Here is a 16,638-nt window from a genome sequence, read left to right as displayed (position 1 = left end):
TACAGTATAGTGTGCTTATTGTGGGTCGTCAAGTCTGCAGGCTGAGAGTGGTTGTAAATAGTAGTCCTTTGATCACCTACCCAATACATCTCATCATTCTCGTTTAGCATGGCAGCTATTATTGTTGGAAGGTGTCTGATACAGCCATTCACTCACACACACACACACACACACACACACACACACACACACACACACACACCATTTTAAGGGAGCATAAAGCATACACACAGAGGAAAGGGGTTTGTGGAGACTGTGTCTGTTTGTCTGTCTGTCTATCTGTCTATCGATCAATCCGTCTCTGTGTACAAGAAGAAAAAAAACATCTGTGGGATAAATATACTTTGGCTAATGTGCCTCAGTTTAAATTTAAATGTGTGTACTGACTAGACTGAGAAAACATCATCACGTGCCATCGAGCCAATATCCCATCCTCCCACAAACCCTACAACCATCCCTCCCCTCCCACATAAAATGACTGATAGTAAACAGGAGAGCAGACCAGTGGGGGCAAAAGACAAAAGAGGAAAAACTAGGCTGAAAAATTGCTTAAATACTGTGGGAATGCTTAAAATAATTTGAGCGTTCCCACAGTAAATAAAAGCGTTCACACAAAAACTGTTTGTTTTTCTATTGCTTTATGTTGGCAGTGTGTGTGACAGATGGAAATAATTACTCTAGCAGATAAAAACCAACATCCTATTGGGATTTCAGCAAGCAAACCCACTTAGGTTGACTTCAGCCTAAATAATCTGGTGTTCATCGGATTACTTGCAGTGATGACCACATACTGGAAGTCTTTCACATCGCACGCAATAACCCTCTCAGTTCTCTCATGATAACAGTTTATTTTACCCTGCACTGTCCCTCACAACACAAAACGAACATTAAGCAACTTTATTGAACTGCTCTGCCCTCTACTACCTCATCCTTTGCATGGTGGTATGAGCAGCACCTCTTGAGGAAATCTTCAAATATTTTCTGTCTTACAGCTTTTTTCAAATGTTTTACTACATTTCGTGAAACATTGATTAAAGTTCTACAGACTGAACATTAAAAACAGCTCAAAAATGCAGCAAACCACTGTAGTTATTTTACAAAAAACTGTAACTCACCCAAGATCTTTAACTGAAAGCATCAAGATGAAGTTATTGTGTCAATGAATAAGTCGTTGCCAGCAAAACGAGAGCTTCTTTTTATATTGTGCAAAAACAGCGTGGTCAAAATGTTTAGCTATCTCATCAGAATGACTGGAATTTCTTTGCTCATCTTATAATGTCACTGACATTGAAAGCCTACTGCACCAGTCTATTATTATTCTCATGATAACTGGCTGCTTTTGTGTCAGAGTGAATACTCTTCAGATGTTGATTTCAAGAGCACAAGGTTTTACATTCTACTTTGTGAACCAGGAAGGCACTTACATTTGCATATAATGTGAAGAAAAACAGTTTTCTTTTCCCACAACAGCCACACAAGACAGACCGGTGCAGTAAACATGCAGCACTGCTATAGATTATCAATACCCAAAAAATAAAAAATAAAAAGTAAAATAATTATGGGATGAGTGGACGTCCTGTCATGCCCATCTCATTGACCTCACACCAAATGCGGTGCCTTGCAGTGGATCTGAAGAAGTGCTGTGTGTATGGAGCAACTTCTGCACCCTTTTTCACCTTCCTATATAGTGTTGTCTTGTCTTTGCTACACTCTCACACATCCTTATTCCTCTTCCACTTCCACGGCAGCCCCAACAGTGTTCACAAATTGTTGTAACTCTGTTGTGTTCAAGCACTATAAATACAGTATGTTTTACAATACTCGTACTAATGACTTGCTCCTGTGTACTCAGCAGAATTTGACATTTAGAGTGGCTATTCTGCATGTGATGAGCTACACAATGAAATAATACTAGCATATTTAGGAGATGGCCTCGTGATGGACCCCACCTCTCGCCCATAGTCTGCTGGGATAGACGCCAACTGTCATTTATGAATTTATTATATTTCCATATGCATATGCAAGTAGTTACTGGCTGTTGGTATGGTTTTTTTTCCTTTGTATAATGGCTAACATCCCCCTTTGGCCATTTTAGTTTAAGTGATTGGGGAAAAAACCCACAGTCCTTGTTCTATGCAAAAATACTTTAATATCAAAACAAGAGAATCAAATCATCCAAACCTGTTTTTGGTCTTAAATCACCTTTGTGTGGTTCTACTGTTTCCATTGTGAGCTGTAGTGGAGGGATAGTAAGAGGGGATTTCATTCTGAAGACTGTATAAATTTGGAAGACACCACTTGATTTGACTAATTCAGACTGCTGAACCTTCAGATTTTGTTCAGCTGAATTTCAGAATGAATATTAGCACCGAAGGAGAACTGTGGATTTCATCTTCCATCACTGACAAGGAAATGCAGTAGTAAGGAATCTCTGTGGGGCCAGTTTAGAGAGGAAGAATTTTTCAGTGATGACAACACCCTTAACTTACATATGGGTATAATGGCATTGTTTTCAGACAGGCTTAGAATGTGAACATGTTCTTTTTTTCTATCCTCTCTACCCGAAGTCGATTTCAGAGCTAGAGGAGCATGACTCGAGGATGAAAAATAGCCACATTTCCAGGGAAAGTCAGGGGAAAGTTGCGCTTGACACATACACAACACAAGGACACATGCAGACTTTCAGAAACATGTACACACCGAACTGAAAGTGAATAACACAGAGCTGAGGTCAAACTGGGTCACTCGCTTTTCAAAACTGCAACCTTCATTTTAAACCTCGCTTTCTGCCAGCTACAAGATAGACGCACATAATCACTCATGAAATTTTGAGAAGTTCACTGACTCTGCCTTTCTTTCCTTTAACTGTAGAGCATCAGTTAAGAACAACTGGTTAGTGAATCCTTGGCCCTCATCTCTTACACTGCTCAGCAGTTCTTGTTACACCCACGGCTTGAGCTGCGTGTGTGCAGCTAACACATCCACTTGTTCAAAGGAAAAAGCACCTTCTGCTGCCGGATAAAAAGCATTTATTTACAAACGTGCATTTTCTTTGGCACTAAGCATTTCTGGAACCCCAGATTTACATCTCTTTTCAGGCAGTTTATTGCAGACCATCTGGGCTGACAAGAAACCATAGTCACAGTGGTACGGTGATACCAGAGGTAAAGGATTACACTTCAGTCCATATCTCTGCAGATGCAGATAGACCTTCAGCACCTCTGTCTTTTCTTGCCACTTTCATTCAGACAACTGACAGTCAGCCTGGTTACAGTCTCTTTCGTATTCTCTCTCTCTCTTTTTCCACCTTCCTCTAGTCTCTGAACTCTCTGTCCCTGACTCCCTGTGTACCATTTGCTGTGTCCATATGAGATTTGCAGGCAGTAGTCTGTCAACAGCAGAGCAGCAAGGAGACTGGAGCTCCCAGAGCGGCAACAGGGAAAGGTCACCAGTGAGTGAAAAATGTAAATATTCAGCCATCCAGCAGCCACAGTCACGGAGAGACAGGGATGAAAATAACTCCTATTACACACCACCGACAGGGAGGGAACACAGAGGACAGAGAGGGTAGAGACAGACTGTGAATGAGAGAGTGAGATGGACACAACTTTTAAAAAGTTGAGCTAAAAAAAAAAATACACTGCAGGGAGAGTTGGAGAAAAAGATGCATTTAAAGATTTTAAGAAAGAAAAAACTATAGTAGTATAGAGCGAAAGAAGACAGTGTGTATAAGTGAGTATTTTTGGATATGTGTGTAACAGTGCAAGAAATCCAGAAGGCGAGAAATGAGAATGACAGACGGAGTGAGGTTAGTGAAAGGTGTTTTAGGTAGGGGCTGGGGGGGTTAACCAGTGGGTGTGTGCCTCTTTATCCACTCTTTATCCACTCTTTATTGAGTCAAAGCCTGGGTAATGAGACAGGGGACAGGAATAAAGACCTGCGAGGGGGGTCTTCTCTCATTCCATTCATTTTCATTTGTTCTTTTCACCTCTCACTCTCAATCTGCTCATTCCTGCCACACTACCTCCACCTCTCTATGGCATTAGACCACTTAAGAATGTCTAGCCCATCCCCGCAAATGGCTGAGACTGAAGGAAAGTACCACCACAGTTATCTGGGCTTGCAAACAATGAATCCAAATTGCTGCTGAGACAGATAGCTGCACAGAGCAGACTGTGTGGGTTTTTGCTCCGAAAAAAGTTCCCATTTCAGTGGATTTGGTAAAAAAGAAATAATATTAAAACTGGGCTCTGTGTGATACCGTGGTGTGTTTTCAACATTGCTAACAAAAAATAGGCACACAATTCTCCATAAATATCCTGGGAATGTCTGGCCACTCTTTAAATGCTGTTAGTTTTTCACAAAAGTGTGCATAATTAGATAATTAGATACACCTTACACAGAGTCTTTCTAGGTACAACGTGTCATGGCACACACATACGCACACTCAGTAACACAAAGGATCTTGCCTGTCCTGGTGGCACTGATTGATTCTATTGCTCCGTGTCCCCTTCTCTTGTTTAGTGCTAATCGAATGTAATTCCCTGCTTGTGCCTCTCCATCAAATCAGACAGTGGAGTTTGTGCTGGCCGGCGGGGGCACAGAGGTGGGGATAATTATGATATTAATACGGAGGGGGTCTGAGGGGAAACTTCATTTGTCCCGCTGCCTGCCACGAACACAGAGAGGGGTCAATAGCCTCTCCCGCTTTTCCTACTTTAAAGAGGAGGAGAGAGGAATGAGATAATGAAATGACTAGTAAGGCAGGAGGGAATGCTGACGACCTTGTTTCTTCACAGCTATCACTTTCTCTCTCTTACCTTCCTCAGCTTAGGCCACTCTGCTCTAGTCTCTGTCTCACATGAATACATTATTAATATCATCATTCACTGCAGTTACATTTTTCTTATTACATTAGTCCTTCAGAGTATAATGACTTTGGAACCACTTGAATTAGTGTTATGTAGGAAAATGAGTTGTCACTGTTGTCCCTGTGATCATTCCAGCACTATTAGAAAGTATTTCAGGTATTTTAATTTATGTAATAATTCAAAGGTTACCTAATTGGACAGGCAGAGTGATAACTTTGTGATTAAAGAGAACTCTTAGCAATGTAGGCTGTGTGGTGCTGTCCATGGTGCTGAATCCTACCCTCTTCTTTTTTTAATCTTTTCTAACTATTCAACATATCAGAGCCCCCACCCCACCCTTTTTTTTTTACACTTTTTTTCCTCTCTTTTTGCTCTGTTGATGTATCAAAACCACCCAGTGCTTTTGAACTCCCAAGGTATTCACCTCTTATAACAAGCTCGCCAATCTCTTCAGATCAATACATCTGGGCCAGTTCTGTCAGCACATCATGTTCATGGGCCAACACATGTACTCATCAGGCCTCATGCCGCATACTCAGCAGCAGTAAAGACAGAGGCCTTTTTCCACCCTAGTTAACTGAATGGGAAATGTTGAGCAGCTCCTTTGCTGTGCTGATCCGTCGGTTGGTGTGTAAGCAGGATACAGTAGCTCCAGAGTGGACATGCCTGCAGGCTAAAGGCAGACAGATGGATTCTTTATATCTACCAGAGTCTTCTATTCATTCGGATCAGTTTAGTTGCCTCTGTGTTGAGCACTGGGAGACAGGTGCCGGATTCATAGTGGCTCAGGTGATGTGTGATGACGGAGCAGAGCTGTCAGGTCCAGATTCACATCAGATACGTCCAGACTACGCAAGGCTACATAATGAATATTTCACTGAGATAAATCATGGATGAGCCTGGGCATCGTTCTGTTGATTTCACTCAGAGGGTAGAGAGTCAGAAAAACCTGGTGAGGTTTTGACTGGCTGTCTACAACCTCAGGGCAAATGGAGGCAGTAAAAATATAATTGCCTTTAGCTATGCAGTCTGTTGTTTGTATCAAATGGAAATGCACCTCTACAGAGTATTAGCTCAGATTTATAGCATATGAATTTGACTGCAACACCTGACATTACTGTTCAATTCCAAACCTCAACACCGGACTGGCAGGAGAACAGGTGGCAGAATGTGCTATGGGAGTGCACATCAGTGTCTGCACATGCTTGTCTTTCTAGGTATGTGTGTGTGTGTGTGTGTCTCTGTGCAACAGACTTTGCTACTCTGTTACTGCACTATGGTGGGAAACCATGGTGCTCTCGGCAGGATGCTGCTGCTGGCAGGCCCCTACTCTCGCAGCCATGAGGAGAACAGCTGCTTCACGAGCATGTCAGGGTGTGAGCCATGTCCCTGTGGCTCCCCTCATTTTCCTCACTTCTCCTCCTCCCGATGTGCAGTCACACAGACATAGTTCTTTTGACGCTAACCTTCTCTTTTTACAATAATCATAAACATTCAAATAAGTTTCTCCCCCTGCTATCAACTTTGCTTCTTGACCTCTGAGCACATCTGCTACTCCCTGTTTCTACTCAGTGAGAAAACAGTTCGAAGTTTGTCTCTGCCCAGAACAGCAACACTGGGGCTTCTGACCTCTAAACAAATTGAAGGTTATACTGGTGCTTAATTAATGGCCCCTACTGGAGCACAATCTCTCCATATGATGAAAGGGAGAAGTTGAGCTAAACCCTAGAGGCACCGGGCACCTCCTTTCCTCCTGGCAGACTGATCTGTTCCTCAGTGCCTGCGACCTTTTCTCTAGGCCCGTCGCCTAGCCCACCAGCACGGCCAATTATCACAAATCCCCCGCTGCATTTGTCTTGCCATTTTCACTCTGCAGCCAAAGAGGCGTGCGTGACCATAGACTCATGCAGCCTCCTAACCAGTCTGAATCCACACAGAGAAACAGAGGCCCACAACAGGTATGTGGTGCTTAAATAATTCAGTTATCCTGAAAGGTTAAGGCTCCGCCAGTAAGGCGAATTGACATTCATCTTGCTCAAGAGTCATGCACCCGATTTCGGATAGAGTACCCATCGACATGTTTACATTTTGAGATTTCAAGATTGATATTGACACCAGTATTTTACGTTATTCTGCTTTGTTCACTGTCCAGCGCGAGCTAAAACAACTACAAAGTATTGGCCTACAACCAGAGCCGAAAGCAAATATCTGAGTCTGAGTTAGCGAGTGCAACAAACCCTGCTCCTGATTTGATATTATCCTCTGTTCCTCTGTAATGAACATTCTCTTCAGCAACCATTTGCTGCCTCTACCATATTAGATAATAAGAAATCCCTGGGAATTGTGTCACCAGGCAGTCTTATTTGTGTTTACTTTCTGCCTGTGGATGTGAGAAAGCGCAGAACATCAGTGGATTCACATTAAATCTGTGCTGGGCCTATCTCATGTCAAGCCATGCGTCTGCCTTTGTCACTTTGCAGGCTCAGGCGTGATGGCAGAAGTGTGCACGCATCTCCCAGCTTCCCAGAGAACACTGGTCACAGCTAATGACCAGAACTGTCTGATTTGTCCTGCCCTGATTACTCCTCTGAGCCCCAATTAGCCGTGGATGAGGGCTGACATCCCGACACGATCACTTGGACGTGTCATAGTGGGAAAGATGAGCCAGGGAAAGAAAGGAGAGAGGTAAGGGGGGAAGACAGGGAAAGTGAATGTTACAAACAAAGAGTAGCAAGAGAAGTCAGCGTAAAAGCTCTGGTAGGGCCAGAGTCATTCATTCTGCATTCAGTCAGATATTGATCTCAATTCCCCTTTAACCAGCTTCCACTCATCAATGTACAAACCAACAGCTCTGATTGCAATTTCTATAATTGGCAATTTTCATTGTGAAAATCAGTCTCTGTGAGAGTGTTAGCTGTATCTATTCTGAGACAGGTTGATTTCTCTGTGGGTTAGGGATGAAGAGACTGAGGCCTGTTTGTGGAAAGGATATAAGACAAAGTATTAGGTCAGTGTGGTCGAATCAATTTACTAGCTAAAGTGAACACTGAAGTCCTGAGAGCCTCAACCATGTTTTATAATGAATAAAAACAATGCAATTTCTTTTCCTAATTGTCAGTAACAAACTCTGTTATGAGCATTGCCATACAGTATCTGTTACTTCCATTAAATATTCCTCTTCTTCTTTTCACTCCTGCCATCTTTCCCCCTCCCCCCTTTATTTTTGTGTCTTTATTTTTGTCTGCCACTGTGTCTCCCCAGGATTGCTGAGCTATTGCCCCTCTGCATGTTTTGAGAAAAATCTCCTTTTTGGCCTCCACTCTCTCCCTCTCAGTAGGGGGCAGTGCAGAAGTAACTACAAGGGCGTATAAGCCTTCAGAGTCAAACCAGACTTCTTTTAGTCTTTTTTGATCTGAGTAGATGTCATATTGAACACACACGCACACACACCCTTCAGTGGAACGGCTCTGCTCCTATCCCTGTCTGCTCCCCCATCTCAAAACACACCCACGCAAACCTGAGAAGACACAGAGAATGAGAGGAGGAGGAGGGAAGAAGAGGACGACGAAAGCAAATTGCGGAAGGGAAAGAGAGGTGCAATGGCAGGAGGGGAAGAAACAAGAGGTGGGAGGGGTGGAGGTGCTTTGAGAATGGGGATTAGAGTTAGGAGATTAGAGGTAGAAGATGATATCATTTGGTAGAGATGAGCGGCAGCAAACGAGCAGTGCAAATCACCCAACGTTAACGAGCTGCCTCATAAATTACTTCAGCCAAGTGTATGCTTCAAGCTGAATCTGGAGAGGGCTGCATAGTGCAAAGGAGGCACATTGCATGTACTAGTCCCTCCCAATACATAAAGGTGTTTTTTTCCACACAACCCATAGTCAAATCTTGGCTTCCTGGTTTAAGTCAGACTGTGTATCCATTATGTGGCATCCAACCCATCATACAACTTCCATGATATTAATTTATCATGATCTTTGTGGTTGTTTGTCCTTCAGGCAGTCCACACATAACGTGTGTTGATTCTGTTCTTGTGAACGTTATATATCAGGAATGCCTTCACGTTCACTAAGTCTAGATCAGATAGTGGTGATCAAAACTTAGGTCAGTGTCACTGTGATTTCACATCAGTCCTATTTTTGGTAACACAAATATCAATGTCTAGATAGAGCTCAAGAATGCATGCACTAACTTTGACAAATTTCAATTCAAAGTTTAATAGAATAAAATGGTTAAGATATTGCAATGTGCATGTATATCCAAATGGCAAGAGGGCCACTTCACAAAGACATCATAATTCTCTGCTTAAAACAGGAGAACATCGCAGCTCAGGAGCGTGAGACTATGAGATCCCGAGTCACCTTAGAAATCACAGGCTATGAAAAGGGTTTCAGTGTTGTTCAAGGCAGTTTCTTTTTTAGTGACTTGTCTTTTAGGAATAAGTCCACTTTCTTCACTTTCACTCTCTGGAAGACAACCAGGACAGCTGGCCTTCTGTCCCTGCACCACAAGTTCATTATTTTGCTGATACAGAGCTTCAGGTGAATGTCCTTGCATCATTTGGTGAAGCTCTTTATCAGCCTTTTTCACCCTATAAGCATAGCCTCCACCATAGCAAGTTTTATACTGGAATCATATATGTCAGTGATACCCAAATAAAATAAATTAAACACTTTATGTTATCTAAGTTTCACATATGGGTTTGGGCAGATATAATGTAAACTGCATAATACTTGATCAGCATAGGAATGTGACCACAATGTAATTTTAGTGTTCAAATTACTTAAACCAAGTCATTTGACATGAAAATGTATATGAACCTGCATTTTTGTCCTTAAGAGAAGGAAGACAGACAGAGTAGGGATATAGATGGATGGGTGTATGACTTTTTCTGTTGTCATGTTCTTAGGGGGGGTGAGGGTGTGTGGGTTAGAGGGGGAAATATACATTTCTATTTTAGCCAGGAGCCCAGCAGCAGCAGAATGACTTTCATTGGCTCGATTCTAAATATTGCATGACTTCCTGATGGCAGTGTGCTGTCTGAGGCTCTGTCTGGCCTGGTATTAACCTGTCCGGATAAATCAGCCGTTTACAAAACTCTATGCCTCTATCCAAAGTACTGTTTCTTCCCTCTTGCTTCCCTTATTTCAGTGACCCTCTAGCTGCTTCACCTGTTTCTTATGCACCATTTCTGCCTTTAGACTGCTTGCTATGGTGCAAACGCATTTTGTCTGTGTACAGTGTGTATATGTGGAGTTACTCTGTGGTCCTCTGCCAAGGCCCCTAACGTCATATGCAACCTGGCAGGTGACAAATAGTTTTTTAATTGCCTGCACCAGGAAAATCATTAGTCTCTTCCCTTTCCTTGGTGGGACCGGGCAGGACGTGTGTGCAATAATAATAGCCTCAGTCCGGTTTCCAGTGTGCTATTTTTGGAGCGAGTATTTTAAGGGCCGTCTCTGTATATGCCTCTGAATGTGTGTACGTATAGTACGACTGTGTGACTGTTTATGTGCTTATGTGCAGCTGTGTAAGTGCGTGAATGTACACACACCTAGTAAGGGTGGGCTAAATGGTCCTGAGGTGCTTTTCCTTGGTTGTGAGAGAGGGGAGTGTGTTTGTCAACCCTGTTCCTGCCTCATGAGAGTTTTTCTCATTGCTGTTGCTATTCCCTGGGAGCGTGCTGTTTGTCTCTGTGTATGTGCGTTTTTCTGTCTGCGAGTGTGTGTACCTCTGTGTCTGGCAGACTCTGGCCTAGGCCATTGTGCTATAGTGCATTACAGTAGCAATCCACCGACACAGTGGCCAGCCAGATGAAGCCGTCCAGTTTATGGAGCAACCTGCAAACTCCAGCTGCTTTTGGTTGGGATTGTGCTTAGTGCTGAGATATAGTATTGATTTTCTCTCCTCGGTGCCCTTGCCATCCCTGCGTAGATATGCACCAGTGCTCAGCATCCATTCACTGAGAAAGGGGGGGGAGAGAGCAGAGGATGATGTTTATGTGGCGATACTGACCCCATTCGTTCACACAGAAAAGGCGTGGAACGTGAAGTGGCTAGACAGCAGAGGGGAATTGAGTTTGTGAGGCTCAGATTGCAAGATGAACCCTGAATTTGATTTCTCTGTTATACAAGCATTTGTTATTATATAGCTCAATGTCTGAGGGTGTTTGTGTGTCTGGTGTCTTGTATGGGTCTATTACATGTGTGGGTTTGTTTGGATTTATGGGTCTGAAAGGATGCTGGTGTGTGTGCACATGGGTTTTAGCAAGCAGGGTGCATCTGTGTGGTTGATCTTCTGCATTTTTGCCTTTGCTTTGAATCCCCCATCCTCATCCTCCATTCCTTCAACAACACGGTAAAACCAAACATCAAAAACACGTTTAGACATTATTTGAAATTTTTCTGTGGAACCCCCCCACCTCTCTCCGGCCGCACTGCAGCGTTTTAAGTAATGGCAGTGCCTCGTCTCGCAAAGTATTTCATAGATAAATGATTCAACTTAAAAATCCTATCAGGTATTTTATAAAAATAACAGTGTGTGACCTTTCTGTGAATTTTAATCTGGCGCATAAAAAAAAATCTTTAAGCAATGAAAACTGAATTGAGCCTTTAGACTGCTAGTGTTAATGATACCTTTAGGTGTAAAGTACATCAAGCATAAAAGTTCCAGTAACCACAGTGCTCTTGTCTTTGTCTCACATACGCGGGTCACATACACTGCTTTTCAAACCATATTCGACAGAGAAATGCTAGACAGCCAGTACAGAAAACATTCCTCCCATTCAGTCTTTTTGGCTGTCTTTTACTAAAGGACAGTTTATGTTCTCATGTCTGATAAATTGTATAGTTAGAAGTGACTAAGTATAAGACTACAGTGCTTGTTATGAGTACTATACATACACTGCTCATACTATACATCCTCCTGTGACTGCTAGTGGATCGTTTCTCTGTAATTCTGTATGGCTTTTAACTAATAATATAGATATAAGTGCATTAAGATGACTATTGTTTGACTATTGTTGTGAAGTGGCATAATTGGGTACTAATATGTTCATGTTCTATCAACAAAAGGTTTAAGACCCTTTACTACAGTAGTCCTGAATCAAATATATTTTTTATATTCTTCTTTTTACTTTTTTTGCATGAAGAATTTATATTTTGCAGATTCCACTAATCTTTCATCAGAGTGAAAAAGATTAAGCCCATTAGAAAATTAGAAAATCTGTGTCCTGTTTCACAGTTTATCATAGTGTTATATGGTGGCCCACACGAGAAGAGTCACAAATTTTGGGGGTGACTAGCCAAACAGCTGAAAGCCGTTATTCTGTATATGTATGTGTGTGTGTGTGTGTCTATAATCAGCCTGTGTTATCCAAGCCAAGCAGCCCTACCCTGGCAGAGCTGAGACTGGGGAGACCCGGTCTCTTTCCAGATTCATCTCTCCAGCTTTGTTTGACTAAGTAGTGCCATGGTGTTGGTGTTGGAGAGGGCTGGAGTGGTAACAGCAGCAGCAGTGCAGCGTATGCGTGGGTTGCCTGAGCCAGTGGGGCTTGGCACGGGGAGGCAGCATATGTTCATGGCCAGCTTCCTTCCTCCTCTCCCATACTTATCTGTCTCTCTCGTCGCTTCTGTTTTTCCCCTCTCTCTATAGCTCACTTCTGTTAAACCCCACCTCCACTTTTGGCTTTGAGTGTCTTGGTATCACCTGTGGGAGACAGCACAGAACAGAGATCAAAGGGCACTGGGGATCCCAGTACCCCACCATGTCTGACTAATGCCACAGCCCTTTCTTCTAACAGAGACACAGACTTACACACTCCTCTTTGTCATCTTTTCATCTGGCATGGGATCAGAGAATATTCAGTGGAGAAGCTAATATGTTGTGCCTGTAATGGGACTCTCTGGTTCATTTTTAATGCCTTTCCAATGGCTGGTCACTCACACCTTGGCCCATCTCTGCCCTACATAAACACTGGCTGTTAGCCAAGCATGTCAGAGGCAACCATATCTGAATTCTGCCAACTACCTGCTAGATATGGACCACCATCCTGCTGCATAGCAGACTTAACTGTGTCCCAGATACCCCCAACCAGCTGCTTCAGCCTTTACACCTTCACTTTTGCTTCCTGCTCTCCTCCTTGCCTCTTGGACCAGTAAATGAACGCTCATTTGCAAGTTAGATAAATCCTTTGAATGTATTATTGATGCAAACAAATTAGCCTGTAGGCCCTAGACAATACCTAATGGAGCCTTGGCTTATGGGTGAAGTAGTTTCCAGCGAGGGCACTGTCGGTGTTCCAGGATTGATGCCTGCTCTTCTGCCCCGTAATTATTTCTCCTACAAATTATTCAGCTGTTCTGATGCAGTTTGGGGTTTAAAGCAGTGCTTCTTATTGCTGGCTATGTATTTCCAGGCCTTAACCCAGCTACATTCATTAGTTTATTAAAGAAAAAAGACATGAGCAATTAGATAACTGGGATAAAGCCACCGAAATGAGGGGATGTGTTATTATTCAAGTTTATGCATGCTACTCATAGAATTCACTTGGGTTTATGTTGGTGCTGCTTTTTCAAGGATATTCTCTTATCTTGTTGTACACAGACACATTCACACATTTTAACAGTCTCGTATAAGCCTATTCACATATTTACAGAGATACAAACTGGCTCGCTTTTGCAAATATGCATAGAAACACTGTCAGAATATGTGTTCCTAATATAGGAAAAGTGGGGACACATCTGGACGCGTTCATCCTTGATACACACTCACAGAGAAAAAGCAAGTGCACATAATTTATGCTAGAAATAGAGGCAGAGGTTGAAAAAGAATGAGAAGAAAAACTCAGAGAGGAGATGAGAGAAAGAGAGGACTGCCATACTGTCCTCAGTGATTAGGACCCAGTATTGATCAGAGGAGGTAAGGGGAAGGCAGGCTGAGAAAGGGTGGGAAAAAACAGGCCCCGGGGCTCAGACCCCAACTCTCTGGTGGCCTCTGCTCTGTTCCGCTTCTGCAAGCTGGCCAGGGCCAGTGGGAAATTCATCAAAGGGTCTTATCCCCCTATCTGTCCCGCATGCACACGCAAATACACATATCCATGCATAACACTGGCCTTTGAAAAACATTCTATTTGATGACATCGTTTCCCTTTTTTTTCCACTGTTAGAGATGGTAAATTAAACCTGATATGTTATTGCCACTGTGGTGAGAAGAGACAGGGTGTCCTATTCTCCCAGTTGTCTGTACAGTGCTAGTCACATCACAAGGATCACGTCAGCAATCTAAAACTTTGTGCCACGTGTAGCAGCAATCGTGCCATAGATCAAACACAGACACATGTGCATTCACGGATACAGCATCAGTCAGCTGCTCATGATGGGGGATCCATATTCTCCCCAAGTATTCAGTATGTGTACAGGAAGTATTCGATACGCCGTGCTCTCCCAGGGCTAGACCTGTGTTAATGCATTTTCTCCTTTAAGTCTCTCTTTTTTCCTCCCCCTCTGCTCCCTCTGCCGGCTTTTCAGCTGACTCTGGGCTTTGGCAATCTTATTTGCCTTTCGATCCAGATCAATCTTTGTCTTATCTACAGCTCTTGAATCATAAACATTTGATAGGCTCAACCTTGACACTGACAAACATGGAGTGGTGAGGGTTTGGGGTAAGGTGCCTTTGGAAGACTTTATGCGATCCCTAAAGACTATTGAACTTTGCCGCTAAGTACAACCCCCCCAAACACAGATAAACACTCATGTTTTGTGTGCATGTCATCACATAGACACATATACAAAGTTTGTTCCAGATATATTTATGTATACGTGTGTGATGTATTATTCATAAGAAGAAGCATTCATCGCAGTGACACACCTTGAACAATTTGAAGACGTGGTGTGCTTAACAGCTTATTGTAGTTTCTGCAATTTGGCTCACCTCCGGCTGATTAACACTGCCCTCGAGTCCTCACTGTGCTTTATCTTATGATGAATTAGCTGTTATAAGAAACATGGCCTCCAAGGGAATTAATGAATATTTACCTGACATTTTCTAATTTTTTCACAATGCCTTTTACTACTTTATACCCTACATTTGTTTTATGTTATGTTATGTTATGTTATGTTATGTTATGTTATGTTATGTTATGTTATGTTATGTTATGTTATGGATTTATAAGAGTCAGAAGATCAAAATCACACCAAACACAATGTGTTTCTTGCAACACAGACTAATAGAATTAGCCCTGCAGTATCATACAAATGATTATGTGCGCTGTTCTTTCTGTCACTCATCAGGTGCATTTGTTTTTCATGAGACAAAATGGGTTGAAGTATTTTAAAGCTGTCCAGATATAGGTTAGTGATAAATGGCATGTCCATTCTCTTTCATGTTATAAATCTGGATTTTTGGGGGGATCCGAGCTAGTGATTGCTTGAAGGCACCCAGCTGGCTCAGTAGACGAACTGGAAGTTGTACACGAAGGTGTGAGATGGTGGTGCACCTTGAAGATGGGGACCCCATCTAGTTTTCACATCTGATTATCTTTGGTGAATCCAGGGTCACATCTGGCCCTGCGCTGAAAGAGATCTGATGTGTTATACCCTGTCTAAGTTCTTGATATAGTGCTTCCAGGAGCTGGTTTTCTATATATTTTCTATATATTATAACCCAAAACATGATCTATTCCTAAAACTAATTGAATATTTTTTGGCATCTTAACCAAACCAGTAAGGATAAGTGAACTCCCAAAACCAAAACATTGTTTCTCTGGCAAACAACATTTCAACTTACTCCACCACCAGCCCTCCAGCCTCCTAATGTGGACTTTGTAACTGTTCAAAAGAGAAGCACTATCTGTTGCCGTCCAATACCTTGGACCACCACCAAAGGACACCTTGTGCATATCTCTGTGACACCAGCGGGATTTGACAGAATAGCAGTGTTTGACGCTCTGGGGCATTCTGGTCCCACTCTCTCTTCTTGTGTTTTAATGGGACTTTCTTTCCCTCATTTTCTTTTTCTCTCTACCTCACTCTTTTTGTTCCCACCTACATTTTTTTGCAAAACAGCAGGTCAAACTTTTACTTTTAAGTGTGTATGTGAGTGCTGCCAACAGCAGAGCAGTCAGCAAAGTGCCACCTCAGCACCTGTTCTTTAATGATTAATACCATATTGATGGTCTCAATTAATTTCCTATTACACCACCAGAAGGTTGCGGTCGCTCTGTCTCTGTCACGGCCCTGCACTTGTTTTGGGAAGCCTCTTTGTGGCAGCTGCTGGATGGAGATAGTATGCCTTTCTCTAGCTCACATGCACAATTTTACAGACAGACATACGAAACATGCACGTACACAATCACACACAGAGTAGTATCTTGTGGAAACACACATACACACTATTACACGCTGCTTTGCGCCTCACATTTCATATGCTAGCACATAGATAAACAAATAAAATGTAACTCTGGCTTTTTGTTGTTGTTGTTGTTTAATCATTTTTAAAAGGGACTTGTGTTTTAGTTACAATGTTCAGCAGTGGTTGGAAAACGGCCCTGATTCACAGAGATTCATCTGTTTCTCTGTGCAGTACTCTGTAGCAATTTTATAAACCACTACTCTCACCTGATTGTATGACTTTGGTACAGCACAACCCCCTGTGTTTTACATTTAAACGTGTCGCACTGCATTTTAGGCCATTTCCTGAAGGCATTGCTTTGGTTTGTGCATAATCCCCTTCCCTGCAGTGTTACATATTTGTAACAGTCTGTAAG

The 16,638-nt window shown here is 42.5% G+C and overlaps 1 protein-coding gene across 1 annotated transcript in view; it reads left to right on the top strand.

Moving 5' to 3' along the window:
- camta1a (calmodulin binding transcription activator 1a) overlaps positions 1–16,638 on the top strand; it is a 281,030-nt gene that overhangs the window by 219,469 nt on the left and 44,923 nt on the right. The window lies entirely within an intron of this gene.

Source organism: Oreochromis niloticus, linkage group LG20, assembly GCF_001858045.2.
Source record: "Oreochromis niloticus isolate F11D_XX linkage group LG20, O_niloticus_UMD_NMBU, whole genome shotgun sequence".
Classification (NCBI taxonomy): domain Eukaryota; kingdom Metazoa; phylum Chordata; class Actinopteri; order Cichliformes; family Cichlidae; genus Oreochromis; species Oreochromis niloticus.
Note: the sequence above shows the minus strand (reverse complement) of the source record. Positions and strands in the feature narration are given on the sequence as shown.